We start from the raw sequence: 19,070 nt of genomic DNA on the forward strand, positions 1-19,070 counted from the left end.
AATTTACTCTTTACATATGTCATAAAATTGTGTTTAACACGTAATTCACTAAAGAATCAATCAATGTGTTAAAGTTTCTGGAAATGTGTTGATATTGAATGTAATCAAAATGTCTTTCCAAGAGATGAACTCTAAGGAATATACGATGAATAGTTGGATTTCAGATGGTATAAACATTCGTAAGTTGTAGTATGACAAGTTGTGAGTCTAGCCTAATGATGATTCGACGAATGCCAAGTGAAATGGCATCAGAGAGGAGTTTGATCAATGCACTATACTCAGTGATATTGTTCATAGAACGATTGATACAAATCCCTTGAAAACTCACTAACTCGCCACTTGGAGCGAATATGGCCCATGTTGCAGAGGATAGGTTATGTGTACTATGACTAGAACCACTAGCATAACCAACAAATGGTTCCAAATATTTTGACATCTGCAACAAATGCAAAGCGGATTACTAACCACATAAAAAATCTAAAAGTCACACTGTGACACACACACGCAATCAAAGCATATATATAGTGTTTTTACTACGCACAATCAAGCATAGTAACGTTTAAGATACAACCTGTTTTAGGGCTGCAACAATGGAATTCCATCAAAATCAACCAACGTGTAAGCGCCTTTTGCAAAAACACACTTGAGAATGTAGGGGCCCATCCATGGTGGTTCAAATTTTCATGTTCCTAATTTATCGGCTCCCTGATCATAAAGCAAGACCGGGTCTCCTTCCAAGAATATGCGAGGCTTGACATTGCAGTCATATTGCGCCTTAATTCATTTCTTATGTGCTTTGTTGGCCAATGTGGCTTCACTACATGTTTCATCTAGATGGATGAGTTCTAAGAAACATGCTTCCTCATCAGATGTGTCAGGTAACAAGTGAGTTGCGAGTTTTAGTGATGAAATCTCACATTTTATTGGAAATATTGCCTCAAGACCATACACCAATTGGAAAGGTGTGAATCCAGTTGCGTTTCTTATCGAGGTTCAATAAGCCCACACAGCTGAGTACAGGATCAAATGCCAGTTTCGTTTGTGAACTCATGTCATTCTTTGAAGCATTCTCTTAAGGACTTTGTTGATGTCTTCAACTTGTCCATTAGCCCGTGGATAATAAGGAGTAGAAATATCATGTGATATTCCTAACTTGGAAGTCAATTCAGTAATCATGTGATTGTGAAAATGCGAACCATGATTTGTAATTAAAATTTGTGGTACACCAAATCGTGCAACCACATGGTTGAAGAAAAAAATGCAGTTGTCTCACCATTGTTGTTTAATATAGGCATCTCCTCGGCCCATTTCGTAAAATAGTCAATGACTACAATAATATACACATGCCCCCAGCGAAGTGAGGATTACATGTCATGAAATCAATGCCCCATTTTGCAAATGGTCCAATAGCAACGATAGGATACAGTGGCGTAGGTGGTAATCGAGTTTTATGATAAAAAATATGGCATGCATGATAACTTCTAACAATGGTAATGCAATCGTTAAATATGGTAGGCTAGAAGTAACCAGCACGGAGAATTTTTTGTGCGGTAGCATAACCAGATAAATGTGCACCACAAGCACCAGAAAGGAAATTATTTAGAACTTTCTTGGCTTCCTCATGTGTGAGGCACCTATGGAAAATCGTATTTATACCACGACGTAAAGGGTGTTGCCAATGATCAGATAATCTTTGGCTTGATATCGAATATGTCGTTTTTGGAATCGAGAGGTATCGGATCGGAAAGTTTGGGTTTGGAGATAGATCAGTATATCTCCATACCAAGGGTCAGATGACGAGATCAGAAACAAAGACTCATCTAGAATTTATCCTTCCGTTGTTGAGTCGATGGTGGTAAAGGGAAGGTCGCAAAGAAGCTCGACAAAAACTAGAGATTTATTTGACTTGGATTTGATGAATTCCAAGTCAAATTCTTGCAAAATGACGATCTATTTTGAATATTTCCCCCTAGTAATTAACATGACAAGATCTATGTCATAGGGTTCCAATATGAAATGACAGTGGTCTTTCGAAGCAGGATATAATGGCGAAATCTCTGTACAACTTGAACGGAAGCCAAAGCTAGCTTATCAATGTAAGAATACTTAGCTTCTGTATCATTGCGATTACGACTCAAATAGTAGATTAGATGTTCAATCCCATCTTCTTCTTGGACTAAAACCATAGCAATGGTTGTATCTGCAGTGACAAGATACAGGAAATAGTTGTTTTGAGAATTAGGGGAATACATTAATGACTCTCGGATCAGGGTATCTTTGAGAGCATCAAAGGAATCTTGACAAAATGGTCCCAATGGAAGGGAATTCCATTTTTCAAAAGACGAGTGAATCCTTTAGCCATTTCGGCATAGTTTGGAATGAATCTCCTTAGAAAGTTAACCTTCTCTTGGAGTCTCTATAACTGAAGTAAATTGGAAGGTGGAGGCAGATCAAGAATTGCCTTAACCTTCAAGGGGTCGAGTCAAATTCCTTCTTTGGACACTACGAAACCAAGAAAACAACCAGAACCAACATAAAACACACATTTATGTGGATTGAGACGAATTTTGTAGTGTCGGCACCATAAAAAGATGGCTCTCAAATGTTGCGAGTGATCAGCCTGTTTCTGTGAATGAGTAGGTAAGTCATTTAGATATGGTTTAACGATGTGTTTGATGTCATGGAAGTCATAATTCATTGCCCTCTGAAAATTTTCCCCAATGTTCTTCAAACCAAAAATGAGTTTCCTATATGTGAATGTGCCCTAGGGACAAATAAATGAAGTTTTAGATTGGTCTTTCGGGTGGATATTGATCTGATTATAGCCAGAAAAATCATCCATAAATGAAAATATTTCACATCCGGCACATTCATCAATTATCTAGTCAATAAAGGGAGTGGGATAGTTGTATTTTGGACAAGCATGATTAACATCCCTATAATCAACACATAGTTGTATTTTTCCTTGTTTCTTCATGACAAGAACAATATTGGAAACCCAATCGGTAAGAGGAACGGGGTATATGAAACCAGCATGCAAAAGTTTTTCAACTTCTGCTTTTATGGCAACAACCTTCTTCGGATGAACAGGACAGAGGCATTGTCGTATCGGCTTGACATCAGGATACATTTTAATCTGGTGTTCAACTATACTAGAATCAATACTTGGAATTTCCTCATATAACCAAGAAAATATATTGCGAAATTCATGAAAAATAGCACGGTAAGTTTCAAGTTCTGATGGAGAACAAGATTTTCCAACATGGATGTTTTCTACAATTCGAGGTTTGGTCAAAATATCGATAGAAATGGTTTCTTTGATATTTGTTAAGTTTCGTTTGGAATCGACTGTGTCTATAAATACATAATTTGAAATGAAATCAACGTTTGAAGGGTGATTTAGTTCATTTGGAATATCTTCTATGTGATCTGGAAGACGGGATCGATGATGATAATCTGCCCATTGTTCTTCTTCTATCATCATTGATTAGATGATTCCTTCATTAGTAGAAAATGTACGTGAAAAAGGATCAGAGGAAGTACCATATTCTAACGAACGATCAACCCATACAATCGGTGACGATGGATTTGGATTTGTTGTGCAAGCCAAAAGGATTGATTTCTATGTGAGCTCAATTGGGCTTAGCGGCATAGTTTCATCACGCATATCAACTTCGGAATTATTGGAAATCTTCCATGAGTTAGATGAAGTGGAAGATATCATATTACAGGTCTCAACTTTTGCAACTTCCATCGTTTGTTATGGTGACGGTAGTGAAAAGGTTCCCATTAGGGAAGAATATTTGAAGAGACCTACTCAAATGTTCTAAAGAGATAGTAGAGGTCCATGAACTAACGGAACGCTTCCAGTTGCTTATGAATTAGAGGCGAAGAAGGTGAGTTGATCAATTACTGTGATTCTTCCTTTATGAGGGAAAGCGATCATACGAAAGTATGTTGAAACCACAACAGCCATTGTGTAAACCCACGGTCTTCCTAGTAAAATATTGTATTCAAGGGGTCTGTCAACGACATCAACTTCAACAGTTACAGTTTTTCCCCCTAGTTCTATTTGCAGGTTACTTAAAATTCCACAAGGTGTATAAGTGCAACCGTCAAAAGCTTTTAACGTCGTAGGTGATCATGACAAAGGTAGTGAGCTAAGTGTTTTCTAGCAACTTATTGGCATGATACAAGTAGATGCACCTTCGTTAACAATGGTTCGGTGAATGAGTTGATTCAAAGAATTTACTTGGATCAAGAATGCTAACTATGTTGGTAATTGTGGCGTATAACTCACATGGTTAAAAACTACGAGATTGGAATCCGTTGGATCAATTCCACCAATTGCTGACAATAAAGCATGCTTTTTGGAGGGACAATTTTGAAGCACCTCAAGCATCGACATAGTAGAAGGTGACTGAGCCAAATCTTCTACTATGTTATAATTTTGCGCTGCTCGAGCTTGAGGGTTGAATGTAGATTTATGAACAACTCCCTTAGGTGGTTTTATTGTTAACTCTGGTGCAATGGGTGGTGGAATGGAGTTAGACGAAGTTGAAGTCAAAGTATTGGATTGATCTATAGCTTGGTTATTCGAAGACGATGGTGGATTACCGTAATCTTTACTTCATGTAGTCACCAAAACATTAGTCTTAGGCTTAGTGGCAGATAACATAATCACTATTTAAGTGGAAGCATGATCTGTAGCAACCAAATGAGTCTGTCAACACAACGGATGTACAAGAAGTCTTAAGAAGTTTTGAGACTTCAGAGTGGTGAGGACAGTCTCACGTAAAGTGCGCCTTATTACAAATTATACATGGGTAACAAGGTTTCCTAGCCGGAAAAGAGGAATCAAATGATTTCACTTGAGGGGGAGAATTTCGTTTCTTTTTGGTTTTCCCCCTTTTCTTGCTTCCAGGTTACTTTTCATTTTTACCTTTTTCAAATGACACGGAATTTATTTCAGAAGCAAGTGTATTATCAGGTGTATTAGAGGTTTGATTTGAAATAGCAAGTGTTTGACTAGATAGTCTAATTTCTTTTTGAGTGCTTGAAGAACCTGTTAGCCTTGTTAGCATTTGGCCAAAAAATGGATCCAAAACACTCCCAAAGTCTCCATATTTTGCTTAAAATCATGCTAAGAGATCCAAAAACACTCCCAAAGTCTTCAAAAGTGCTTAATATCATCCAAAGATTGAAACAAGCATGGGAGGACAGCCCTTAAAAGGGAGGAAAAACACAATTGGGAGGCTAAAAACTCTCCAATGCCATGAAAAAACCAAGTATCGCAGGCTTACACAGTCAAAACACAACAATTGTTAGATTTAGCTGATCAATGGTCCAGATCTAAGCGACAAATCACAATCAGCGGATCTAATAGGTGGGCAGTGGCAATCGATGCAAGACACCGTCGATCAACAATCTCTGATGATCGGATTGGAGGGTCGCATTGGTGAAGGCAAATCAATGCAAATAGTCTAGAATGAGCGGTTGCAATCAACGATTAAATGTGGACCGTCGATCGCGCATGCAGATCGACGGCCCACATCGCATCGACAAATCGCAATCAGAGAAACCTTAAGGAGCGGCACCGATGCGCTAATTCTCGGACCCGACAACATTATACGTGTTATTTTATAGTATTTCAAGTCTACGGGTAAGCCTTTTTCAATGTATTTTCATGTATTTTCGTTATATAATGAAATACAAAGGGAAGCTTGGCAGTGCCGATTGCGTTGAGTCTTGGACCCGAAAGGGTTTGTGTTAGGCCCCTATACTACTAGTGTAACCCCTTATTGTTATTAGTACAACCCCCTTATTATATTTTTGTACCCATGTAGTCCCCATATTGTTATTATTGTGCCCCATAGAGGCCCACTATTGTTATTATTGTGCCCTTACATTATTATTGTTATGTCGGCTCTGATTATATTATGACCCCTTAGACTCCTATATATAGAAAGGAGGTCTTGTCATTTGTATCATCCAACAATTGTTCATTTGTGTAATGTAAAGGAGGTTGCCCCCTTGAAGAGGCTGAATTCTCAGGCGTTGATCTATCTTTTCTATCTTTTTGTGAGCTGGTTTCATAACATTTGGTATGAGAGGTTTGAATTCTAGGGTTTCGCTACTCCAAACAGGTCGTCGTGGCATTTGCGCTATAACTTTTTTCCTGCGACGTTTCAGACGCTAAAAAAAAAACAAATTTGGGACGAAATCGTTATGAACCTTGGGTCTGAATTTTAGAGAGTTTCGCTCTATATTTGCTGAGATATGATCTAAGCAAGTTGACCTTGTTGCAAACTCCCGAATTTCATTCCAAACAGGTGACCTGGGGAAATCATCATAACTTTTGTTTTGAGCATCAAAATGAAATTTCGTAAGAAGTTACAACAATAGGACGGACTATAGTTTCTTGTGTATATTTTTCAGATACTAAGGTCAAAACAGTGACACGTGGCACTTCATACAAGTTCACTCTTCCGGAAAGGTTTATAATCATGTCATCTTGGGAGATTGTGCATAACTCGGCCTTGGATAATCTAAATTTGATCAGACTAGTGGCATTGGAAAGAGGACACAGAAGGCTACTGCAGGTCGAAATTTCAGAACTGGATGATATGAAATTACAGAGATACATCATATTCAATATTGAGCTCCTACAAAGTGAAAAAAAGGTGTGTAGTTTTTTTTTTATATTTTGCATAAGCTTGGTTTGAAAAATTAGTTTGAAGAAATTCAAAGGGCATAGTAAAGCATTATTATCGGTAATTTATGCCTCGAGGAAAGAAAATGCAAACACCTAGTAAGCAACCTGAAAGCTCTAGCATGACTCATGAAGAAGAGGAAGAAATGCAACATGATATATCAAAATTACGAGACCAAGTGCAACAAATGTCACTCACACAAAATGTAACAAAATCTAAGATAGATGGTTTAAAGAAAGATGTAGAAGCTAACCTATATGGCGTGGAAGCTAAGATGGATGGTTTAAAGAATTACATGGAGGCTAAGATGAATGGCATGGATGCTAAGATGGATGCAATGGATGATAAGATGGAAGAATTGAAGATAAATTTGAATTCGTTGCTACAAGAAATGGTCACTAATGGTGAAAGGGCAGTAAAGGAAACTCATGATGAGAAAAAAAGAAATGTTAATCATGATTTCATAGACTCTAATGTTGGATTGAAGACCCACTATATTCCAAAAATCGACATGAAGAAGTTTGTTGGCAAGGATCCTGCAACATGGATACTTATAAGAAGAATTTCAGCGTAAATCACATATAGAAAGACCTTTGTCGACGCGTTTCGAACCAACTAGTGTGGTTCATCGTCAGGACAAGTTGAAGAAACAGATCGAGTCTAGCATGTTAAATAGTCTAAGCAGAGACTATTTAACATGCTAGACTAGATCTGTTTCTTGAACTTGTCCTGACGATGAACCACACTAGTTGGTTCGAAACGCGTCGATAAAGGTCTTTCTATATGTGATTTATGCCGAAATTCTTCTTATAACTATGATGGATCATAGAAGCCTCAATTCTATAACATGGATACTACAGATGGAGCAATTTTTCGATCTCAATAATGTGTAAAACACACCAAAGGTACGTATTGCAACTTTACATTTGGAAACAAATTAGTTTGTATGGTATCAATGGCTTTGCTCTCGTAAAAAAATTGTCACTTGGGCAATTTTTACGAAAGAAATGACAGCACATTATGAGGATACAAAAAGCAACACTTTTTTTAGCCAATTGATAAGTCTTAAACAAAAGGGTTCAATGATGGAGCACATTGAGGAGTTCCAAAAATTGAACATAAGAGTAAAAAATATTCTAGAGGAGCATAGGATTGATGTGTTCATATGGACTTTAAAGGAGAATATCCAACATGATGTTCGCCTTTGGGAACCTGATTCATTGGGGAAGGCATTCAGGTTAGCAAGAAAAATGGAAAGCAAAATTATGGCAACCAGGAAGCCTACCCTTCACAACTATAAAGATGGAAGTGTTGTTTCTCCTAGCCTTCCACAACCTACAAGGGTTAGACCACAACAATTGGAAGAAAAAAGAGAAAAAGGGCTTTGTTACAATTGTGATAGTAAATGCACTAAAGGTCATAAGTGTGCTGAGAAGAAATTATTTTACATAGAGTATGAAGAGGAGGGAAAAGGATCAAGAAACATCAAAAGAAGAGGATATACACCAGGACCCAACCCCAGAGAAAGAAGAAATGAATTCGACCATATCTTGTAAAGCATTGGTAAGAATTACCACTCCTCAAACTATCAAGATAGAAGGACATATCAAGAAGAAAAAGGTTCAAGAAGTGAAAAATCATATCGAGAAAGAAGAGATGAATCCAACCATATCTTGTAATGCATTGGCTGGAATTAAAACTTCTCAAACTATCAATATAGAAGGACATATCGAGAAGAAAAATGTTCAAGAAGTGAAAGATCACATCAAGCATCAAGAAATGAATCCAACCATATCTTTTAAAGCATTGGGAAAAATTACCACTCCTCAAACTCTTAAGATAGAAGGACATATCAAGAAGAAAAAGGTTCAAGTAGTGAAAGATCACATTGAGCATCAACAACAAGTTCTCCAACTTTTAAAGGATAACACAACTTTGGTGCAGAATCGAATGAAACAATAGGTAGATCAACATCGCAGTGAAAAAAGTTTTGATGTAGGTGATTGGGTATTTTTATGGCTACATCTCAAGCAAGCTATTTATGAGAAGGAAATGTTGGCAATACCACATGCACTTAAGAAATGGTGACCTTACCCAATGGGAAGACGCTTCAAGGTAAAAATGGATCATGATAGTCTTAAATACTTTTTAGAACAAATATTATCTTTAGAAGAATAGAAAAAATGGGTCACAAATATGTTGGGTTATGACTTTGACATCATCTACAGAAAAGGGAAGAAAATGTTTGTTCTAGATGCACTCTCAAGAAAGAATGAGGATGTGGAAGCATTGTTTTGTGCTATTTCTATTATCCAACCAGATTGGATAAATGAAGAAAGGAATGAATGGAAAAAGGACAAAGAATTGTGGCCACTCATTCAAAAGTTGCAAAATATCCCAATTCAAACAATATTTCCAGAACTTGAAGAGCAAGGAAAAATCATATTGGAACCTGGAGCAGTCACAGAAACAAGAACCTGACAGCTACGAAATAGATCAATTTTAGAGTATCTCATCAAGTGGAAGAACTTACCCGCCGAATATTCCACATGGGAGGACAAGTATTTTATACAGAAGCATCAAGAACTACTCAAGCGTTGAGGACAACACTTTTTGAAGGAGAGGGGCATGTTAGGCCCCTATACTACTAGTCTAACCCCTTATTGTTATTAGTGCAACCCCCTTATTATATTGTTGTACCCATGTAGTCCCCATATTGTTATTATTGTGCGACATGGAAGCCCACTATTGTTGTTATTGTGCCCTTACATTATTCTTGTTACATCGGCTCTGATTATATTATGACCCCTTAGACTCCTATATATAGAAAGGAGGTCATGTCATTTGTATCATCCAAGAATTTTTCATTTGTGTAATGTAAAGGAGGTTGCCCCCTCAAAGAGGCTGAATTCTCAGGCATTGATCTATCTTTTCTATCTTTTTGTGAGCTGGTTTCATAACAGTTCCGGAATGAAATCTATAATATTTGAAGTTCGGAGGGACGCCAATTTTCATGTATTTTCAGTGATTTCGAGCATATTTAAAAATACAAAGGAATTAAGGGACCAAGCCACTTGAGATAGGTGATAGCGACCCAAAGCGCGGACCCGATAGAGGAATAAACCATTTTTGAGGACTTTTGAAGTCCAGAAAGGACAGAGATGAGTAGGATTTCTCATTGTTGCTGCATTTTCTGTTTAAAACATAAACATCATTATTTTTGGCAGAAGTCCACAATATGGCAGCATTGCTCTATGTTAACAGAAAGTAATCATTATTAAGAATTTGAAAGGGCCACAACATGCGCAGCTCATCCCAAACTAACAAAGAAGTCATGGAGCAGCAGAACACAACACAACATGATGCAGTCATAAATAAACAATCATGGAGCAGAAAATGCTCAACCAAAAACAACAGAATCGATTATGGGGCATCTCTAGCACGAGAGAGCTTCCTTCCAGCACAAAAAACCACTTGAATGCAGTTACTCTTCTATCAGAAGAAGGAACCTCCAAAGCCCATGCTTGCCTAGTCAAGGCATCAGTCAGTTAACAAGACAAATAAGATAGAATAAGACTCCGAGCCTTTGAAAGCTCATGGGAATTATAAAAGGCCTATAAAAGGCTGAAAACTAAATGTAACAAGGGTTCAACTTCTACAGACTATTGAGACTCTGCTATTCAAGCTTATCATTTGCATTCATTAGCAATGCAAGCTTCTTTTGCTGTTATATGTTCAATGTCCATTTTCTCTTCTGTTCTAATCTTGCACTTGAACAAGTTGTTCATGTTTCTTCTGTATCTAATGCCAGATAACTATCATCTTATCTCTGCATTGATAAATTATATTTGCAAGCTTCTTTTACTGCCTGTAGCTAGCCATTCATATGTTTTATATATGCATCTGCTGGTACAGTCAGTATTCTCATTTACTACTTGTAGCTAGCCATTCATATGTGTTTATATATGCATCTACTTGTATGGTCAGTATTCTCCATGCATTCATTGAATCTACAAACTATTGATCATTAATGGTCTAAAGCCTTGTAAGTTGAGGGTGTTCATGCATGTCTTGAGTAAAAACATAGTTGAAATGGTTATATGGCTTGATCCAAACCATCATTCATTCCAATAGTTCAGAGAACAATATTGAAGATTATATGTTACCAAGCATCTCTGATATGCAACCTAAGAGAGTTTCCTGGAGTGATAACATAATCGGCGCCACTGCTGGGGAGAGGAAACTGAAGCTCAGCTTCCCTAGGAAATGACAAAGATCCAACTTTGATGATAGACAAATTCTGGGCACTTTTTTGGTTGTAATCGTCTATCTAGTGATTCTACTGGAGGCCGGACCTCTTGGCGACTCCACTTCATAGTTCTGGCTCAATTTGTGAGGCGAACTTGAAGAAATCCTCAGAAGCCACAAGTTGTCCCAATACCTGACCTTGAAAAAATCATCAAAGAAAGAAAGGTATTGCAGAAAGGAGCATCAGGTTCAGGTAAACCTAAACAATCTCCTATATCTCTTCAAGAAAATCCTGTAATAGAACAAATACATGTTTAGAGTATAGCATCCAATACTAGCAGTGAAGAAAAACTCTCAGAGATTCATAAAGCTCCTTATTCTTTAGGTTCTCCTTTTGTTGTAAGCCCAAAGGAAACCTCACCTCTTATCCATCATGCTCCTTCAGTCCTATCAATCACTCCTCGACCCTCTATCATTCAGATTTGTAGTACCCTCATAGCCACGACAGCTATGGCAGGCCCACAAGCACCCACCAAAATGGAAAGGATCATAGTTGCCAGGTATGGACCTCTAGTACTGCCCACTCCTTTGAATGCCATGCATATTGGAGAATATCAGAAGTATAGGCCTAAGTTCACTGGGACTAAAGGTGTTACAGCTGAAGAACATCTTGAATCATTCTATAGCTATGCTACTAACCTAGACATTAGTGAAGATGATGTCTAGATGAGAGTCTTTGTCCAAAGCCTAGATGGAGAGGCTAGAAAATGGTTCAGAGAACTGACCCCAAGATCTATAGCAGATATTGGGGCTTTAGATGATGCATTTCTAAAGCATTGGGGGGGTAAGAAGGATCTCCTCTACTACCGCACTGATTTTGGGAACTTAAAGAGGGAAAATGGTGAGATGTTGTCTGATTTTAATAAGAAATTTAATCGCATGTACAACAAGATACCAACTGAAGTAAAACCCACCACTACCTCTGCTAGACTCATCTATACAAGTGTATTTGATTCTGACTTCTGTTTACTATTGAGGGAGAGGCGATGTGCTTCTTTGGCTAATATGCATGATGCACCTCGGAAGTAGAATCAAACATCATGGCTACTGAGAAGCTCAAGGGAAATGCTGATAGAAGGAGACAAAGGGGTGAGTCTTCATCATCCTCTGATCCCAAGATAGATAAAATGACCAAGATGATAGAATCATTAGTCTCTGAGATCTCCAAATTAAAGTTTGAGCAGCACTCTGAGAAAGGAAGAGTTCCTAACACCTTTTCTCCTCCAAATCCAAATCCATATAGAAGATCAAATGAGCAGTTGCAGATTCTACATAAAAGCAAAGATGCCAATGAAGACCAAAAGATGAAGACCCCTTTTCAAAATGAAGTCTTGGAGGAAGAGCAGTTTGAAGAAGATGATGAGATCCATTGTATGGAAGACAAAGGCAGTGCCCCTTTTTTGACCGTAGCTACCTATGAAAAGTCATTATTAAATGACTAGGTTAGCCAAGAATGGGATGGTGAAGCTGTTCTACAAACTGAAGATCAACACAAATATAATCTGAGGTCGAAGATGAATAATGTCAAGGAAACTCATATTCATAAAGCTGTTGTCCCTACAGAAAAACAAGCTAATAAGAAGAAGCAACCAACAATTGATCCTATCATCCTCAAAGCTCCAACCATAGAGGTAAGAGGCCTTGACAAGTCCCCTTCTTCTTTCAGTTTTCAATCATAAATTCAGAAGCTAAGAATACTTATGCCTCTAATTGAACTAGTGAAGAATGAGTCCTTCAAAAGATCCATCCTCGAGGCCTTTGAGCCTAAAGCCATCCAAGCCTCCACAAACTATGTAAATCTACAAGATGACGAACCAACTGTCATTCTCAACCAAATGATTAAAAATTGTGCAGACATCTCCCCATCATTCTATGTCACTCTGTCTATTCATGACAAGATCCTTCACAACTGCCTTCTAGACATTGGAGCCAGCCATAATCTAACGCCCAAGGCTGTCATGGACAAATTGGGTCTTGACATTACCAAGTCTTATCATGACCTGTTTTTTGTTGACTCTAGAAAAGTGGAATGCCTGGGATTAATCAAGGACCTAGCCATCACTTTGTCTCAGATGCCCATGAAGAGCATGATGATGGATATTGTGGTAGCAGATGTACCCCCCAAGTTTGTCATGTTGCTTTCCAGAGGCTGGATCAAGAGATTAGGTGGAACATTGCAAAATGATCTATCCTATGCTATTGTCCCAGTTTTTGGAGGTGAAAGCAGGAGATTATACATAGAAGCTCAGTTGGCTTATAGCATCAATGATGAAAGGAATCCCACTAATCATCCCATATATGCTATTGACACTGATTTTGGAGCCTGTTTTATTCAGATTGAAGAATATCAGTTGGCCTCTACGCAGCTTAAAAAACGAGTTTGCCAGATCACAGAGGAAGAAGGCCCATAGATTTATGACATGTTTTTTGAAGGAGATTTCTCTAAGGAAGCTATAGGAGCAGGCGTAGTCCTTGCGTCCCCCATAAAGGAATACATTGATTCATCTTTTAGATTAACTTTTCAAGTCACAAATAACACAACAAAGTATGAAGCAGATCTTATCATTCAATAGGTGTACAAAACCTTCCAAGCAAAACATCCAAGGCTGAAAGCATACAGAGATGAGGTGAAATATAGACCTCTGCCTGATAATGTCAAATTCTGGAAATTTTTTGAATTAGATGATCAAATTAATAGTCTTTTGCAAGTCTTTGATGAATTTGCTGATATGCACATTGACCAATAAATGTAAACCTTTAACAGAAGGGCAAAAAGGGTCAATTTTCAGTTTGGTGACTGGTTTCTCAAAAGGGATGCATTAAAGGAAGGAGAAGATGTTTTTGGTAGCCCAATCAATGCGCTGTTCTTAAAAATTTATTTCATTTAAGGCTTTAAAGCCTTGGTATTGTAGATATGTTTTTTCCAGTTTTTATTTCATGCTAAATAGACTCCATGCCCAATGGAACACTAGGAGGAATATTTTATTTTGGTTTTACAGGAAAGGCATTGTTCTGTAGTTCTTGAAACCTCATAGGGAGGCTTTCATCCCCTGAAGGAGCCAGTGTTAGCCTTGTTGGCGTTTGGCCCAAAATGGATCCAAAACACTCCCAAAGTCTCCAAAGTTTGCTTAAAATCATGCTAATAGATCCAAAAACACTCTCAAAGTCTTCAAAAGTGCTTAGGATCATCCAAAGATCGAAACAAGCGTGGGAGGAGAGTCCTTAAAAGGGAGGAAAAACACTATCGGGAGGCTAAAAACACTCCAAAACCATGAAAAAAACCAAGTATTGCTGGCTTACACAGTCAAAGCACATCAGCTGTTAGATCTAGTCGATCAACGACCCAGATCTAAGTGGAAAATCGCAATCGTCGGATCTGATTGGTGGGCAGTGGAAATCAGTGCAAGACACCGCCGATCAGCAATCTTCGATGATCGGATCGGCGGGTCGCATCGGCGAAGGCAAATCGACGTAGATAGTTTGGAATGAGTGATTGTGATCGGCAATTAAACGTGGACCATCAATCGTGCACGCAAATCGACGGACCACATCGCATCGACGGATCACAATCAGAGAAACCTTAAGGAGTGGCACCGATGCGATAAGTCCCAGACCCGACGACATTATAAGTGTTATTTTATAATATTTCAGGTCCACGGGTAATATTTTTTCAATGTATTTTTGTTATATAATGAAATACAAAGGGAAGTTTGGAAGCGTCGATTGCGATAAGTCCCGGACCCAAAAGGGTTTGGGAATGAAATCTATAATATTTGAAGTTTGGAGGGAGGCCAATTTTCATGTATTTTCAGTGTTTTCAAGCGTATTTCAAAATAAAAAGGAAGCAAGGGACCAGGCCACTTGCGATAGGCGACAACGACCCAAAGGGCGGACCCGATAGAGGAATAAACCATTTTTGAGGACTTTTGAAGTCCGAAAAGGACAGAGATGGGTGGGATTTCTCATTGTTGTAGCATTTTCTGTTTAAAACAGAAACAATCATTATTTTTGGCAGAAGTCCACAATATGGTAGCATTGCTCTGTGTTAACATAAGTAATCATTTTTAAGCATTTGAAAGGGCCACAGGATGCGCAACTCATCGTAAACCGACAAATCAGTCATGGAGCAGCACAACGCAACACAACACGATGTAGCCCGAAACAAACAATCATGGAGAAGACAATGCTCAACCAAAAACAAAAGAATTGATTATGGGGCATCTCTGTCGCGAGAGAGCTCCCTGCCACCACAACAAACCACCTAAATGTTGTTACTTTTCTCTCAAAAGAAGGAACCTCCAAAGCCCATGCTTGACTAGTCAGGGCATCAGTCAGTTAACAAGACAGATAAGATAGATTAAAACTCTGAAACTTTGAGAGCTCATGGGCATTATAAAAGGCCTATAAAATGCTGAAAACTAAATGTAACAAGGGTTCAACTTCTAGGGACTATTGTGACTTTGCTATTCAAGCTTCTCATCTACATTCATTAGCAATACAAGCTTCTTTTGTTGTTATATGTTCAATGTCCATTTTCTCTTATGTTCTAATCTTTCACTTGAATAGGTTGTTCATGTTTCTTCTCTATCTAATGCTAGATAACTATCATCTTATCTATGCATTGATAAATTATATTTGCAAGCTTCTTTACTGCCTATAGCTAGCCATTCATATGTTTTATATATGCATCTGCCGACACAGTTAGTATTCTCATTTACTGCCTGTAGTTAGCCATTCATATGTGTTTATATATGCATATGCTAGTATGGTTAGTATTCTCCATCCATTCATTGAATCTACAAACTATTGAGCATTAGTGGTCTAAAGCCTTGTAAGCTGAGGGTGTTCATGCATGTCTTGAGTAAAAACATAGTTGAAATGGTTATTCAGCTTGATCCAAACCATCATTCATTCCAATAGTTCAGAGAACAATATTGAAGATTATATGTTACCAGGAATCTCCGATATGCAACCTAGGAGAGTTTCCTTGAGTGATAACAAAACCTATCACACTGTCACCAGCATGAGAGTCCTTACTGGATGGAGGTGGTGGAACAATAAAAGATGGTCTAGGTGCATTTGGAATCTTATCATAGCACGCGCCAGACTGGGTGTAAATCAAGTCTAAGTATTGGGCACGAGCAATTATTTTCTCTTTAGTAACAAATCCTCCTTTAGCCACATCCTCGGTGATAGATGGCAACAAGGACTTAATAAACCACTCAACTAAAAGCTGATCAAGAACAAAGGTTTTGACCATTCAACAACGATGACACCACTCACGAATATGATTAGAAATGTGAGTAGCAGTGGTCCATTTAAAGTTGGTCAAAAGTTCCGTTCTAGTTTCATATCTGATGGGTAACTGGAATTGGGTTAAAAATGTAGTGGCTAAGGCTGTGAAGTTTTCAAATGAAGCTCTTGTTAATTCAATATACCACTTTACAACAGAACCAGTGAGCATTCATTGGAAAATATGTAGTCTTACTGAATCATCGTTTGAGGAGTTGGATGAACACCATAAATGAAAAGTCATAACGTGATTGGACGGATCTTCTCCAGGGTTTCCATTGAACTTAGGAATATGAGAAGGCAATTTGTGTGGAATCACCGACCACCAAGCTGAATAAAGAATGGGATCATTGGTAAGCTGATTTAAATTCAGTAATTCAAGTGTTACGAAAGAATGCAATTGTCAATTTAGGTTGGATTGAGCGTAACCAGGGGAAGATGGAATTGCCTGGGTAATAGGCCTTTCCATACCAGCATAAGGAATCTGCTGCTGGTAGCCTTCATAGGGGTAGGTTTGTTGAACATATCCAGTATAAGGTTGTTTTTGGGAACCAGGATAAATTTTTTGTTCACCAAAACTAGCATAGGCTTGTTGAATAGAACCTAGGTAAGCTTGTTGTTGACCAAACCCAGCATAGGATTGTTGACCAAGTCCAGGATAAGTTTGGTACTATTGGAGTTGCTGGTTTTGGTATTATGGCTGTGAAAGTTGTTGATACAATGGTTGTTGCCCACCGGTATAAGTTTGACCAAGTTGTGGATAAATTAGACCAGTATAAGTCTAAGTCATCCCAGTTAATGGTAAACTGGCCTAAGTTTATTGGATTCCAGACACAAACGGTTGTTGTAAAATGGCTTGAGAAGACTGAGTCTATAGACCTGAAACTTGAGGGTAAGAGGTTGAAGGACTAGCTTGCAAAGGTCGAGATACAATCGACTGAGCTTGTGACTATGGTAAAGCCATAACAATAGGCGTAGTAGGTATGGATGAAACAGGTTGTATTTGTTATGATGAATACACAAGCCTTGGTTGAATAGGCATTGTAGGTTTCCATTGAAGAAAAGTCATTCCAGAATAAGTTGGACCTAAAGATGATGGTATACTGCCATATGGTGGCACCCCAGAGTATGGAGAATAAGAAGATTGGGCATATTATTCTCCATATGGAGGTAATCTAGTGTTAAGTGGATACATTGGATGGTAACCAAATGGACCAGCTTGATATTGACTTGATGGATCAAACTGTTTAGTATTCGTAAGTGAAGAACCTGGTAAAATTCCTGTGGACGACATGGGTGAAGACCATGGACTAGAAGAAACACCGAAGTGGGTTCTAGATAATGATTAGTAACCCCATGCGACGGACGGACCACCATACATATGTGACTTAGGCATTGTGGTAAACATCGAAGAAGTAGTGACAATAGATGCTATTGGACCTGTAACAAAAGATATAGTCTGGGATGTTGTTTCAGCCATTGTCAAATGACCCAATAAATGTCCTAATGAATCTATGGGAGTTTGAAATTAAACAGGATCAAGAGGAGCAGTATAAGTTAATTGAGGAAAAGAAGGATAAAGATAAAGCCCTGGTCCAAAATGAGTTGGAGTTCTAGGTGAAGTTTCTTCTTCAAATTACTCTTCAATGGCAATCAAACCGGGTGGAAGGATTTAACCATTAGGTCCATAATACATTTCTAGTGTTTGTTTCTGTGGTAAAGGAGAAGTATCAATAGTTACAGATGTTTGAGGATAAACTAGTCGATCATCTTCCCGTACAGGAACAACTTCTGGTTGTTCAACTTCGGGATACAAGTGTTATAGTAAAATAATAATGAGTTCATGATGAATTTCTTGAACAACTTCTGGTTCAGAAGTAACCTCTTGTTGAACTATGATAGGTTCAGGATCAACTTCCGGTTGAACAAATTCAAGTACTGTTTCACTAAGTTCACTTTCAGTGTCCTCAGGTAATTGTAAAGGTTCCACTTTAGTAGCAGATAAACCAGTAATAATAGGAGTAACTGGAATCACAGTACGTACTGGTATATGTGACTCCGGTAAATCAAATCAAGAACCAAAATTTTGTAATGAACTGGACTCAGTTAAACGAGTCCGCTTTCACCGACTAGGTGTAGCGTGAGGCGGAAAAGGCATTTTACTCATTGTCCTACGCGAACGATGGGGTAAAGGTTGATTTTCTTCCACGATTGCTGATTGATTTTATTATAAAAATAAATAAACAAAAAGAGGGTAATCTAGGCAAAAGAATTACCAAGTAACTGTGAATTGCAATATACTGCCTCGGAGGAGCCAAGGACTTAACATACGTGCAGGTAATCTCCCCGAATGTTGTTTTTGGTGTATCACAGTATACAAGGCAGCTGACTCGGTTACCAATGGATGGATAGAAACCTATTGTAGTCCTCCCAAATATACTTGAAAGTACGTGGAGGCCCAATATGTGTTAGTGCTATCTAATGCGAAAACAACACAGTGAGAGCATTCCCTTATACTTTTCGTACTATAACACTGCCCGATAGACCCAAAAGTATGTGGATGAACTATGATATACTTACGTATGTGGAACGAGGTATCACACTCAGAATGTGTCGCAGAACGTTAGAGACAACTGCTACGTTTAATGATGCCAAAACACGTCTCTAGCCTAGACCTCTAAATGTTATGCGTTAAGTTACAATGCTCCATTAGGTTAATTGAGATAAATTTTAGTTGATCTTGTTTAAAAGTTTGCC

The sequence above is a fragment of the Pinus tabuliformis genome, chromosome 1_1 (genome assembly GCF_031772625.1).
Source record: "Pinus tabuliformis cultivar Carrire ecotype Pingquan chromosome 1_1, CPIR1, whole genome shotgun sequence".
NCBI classification, from domain to species: Eukaryota; Viridiplantae; Streptophyta; class Pinopsida; order Pinales; family Pinaceae; genus Pinus; species Pinus tabuliformis.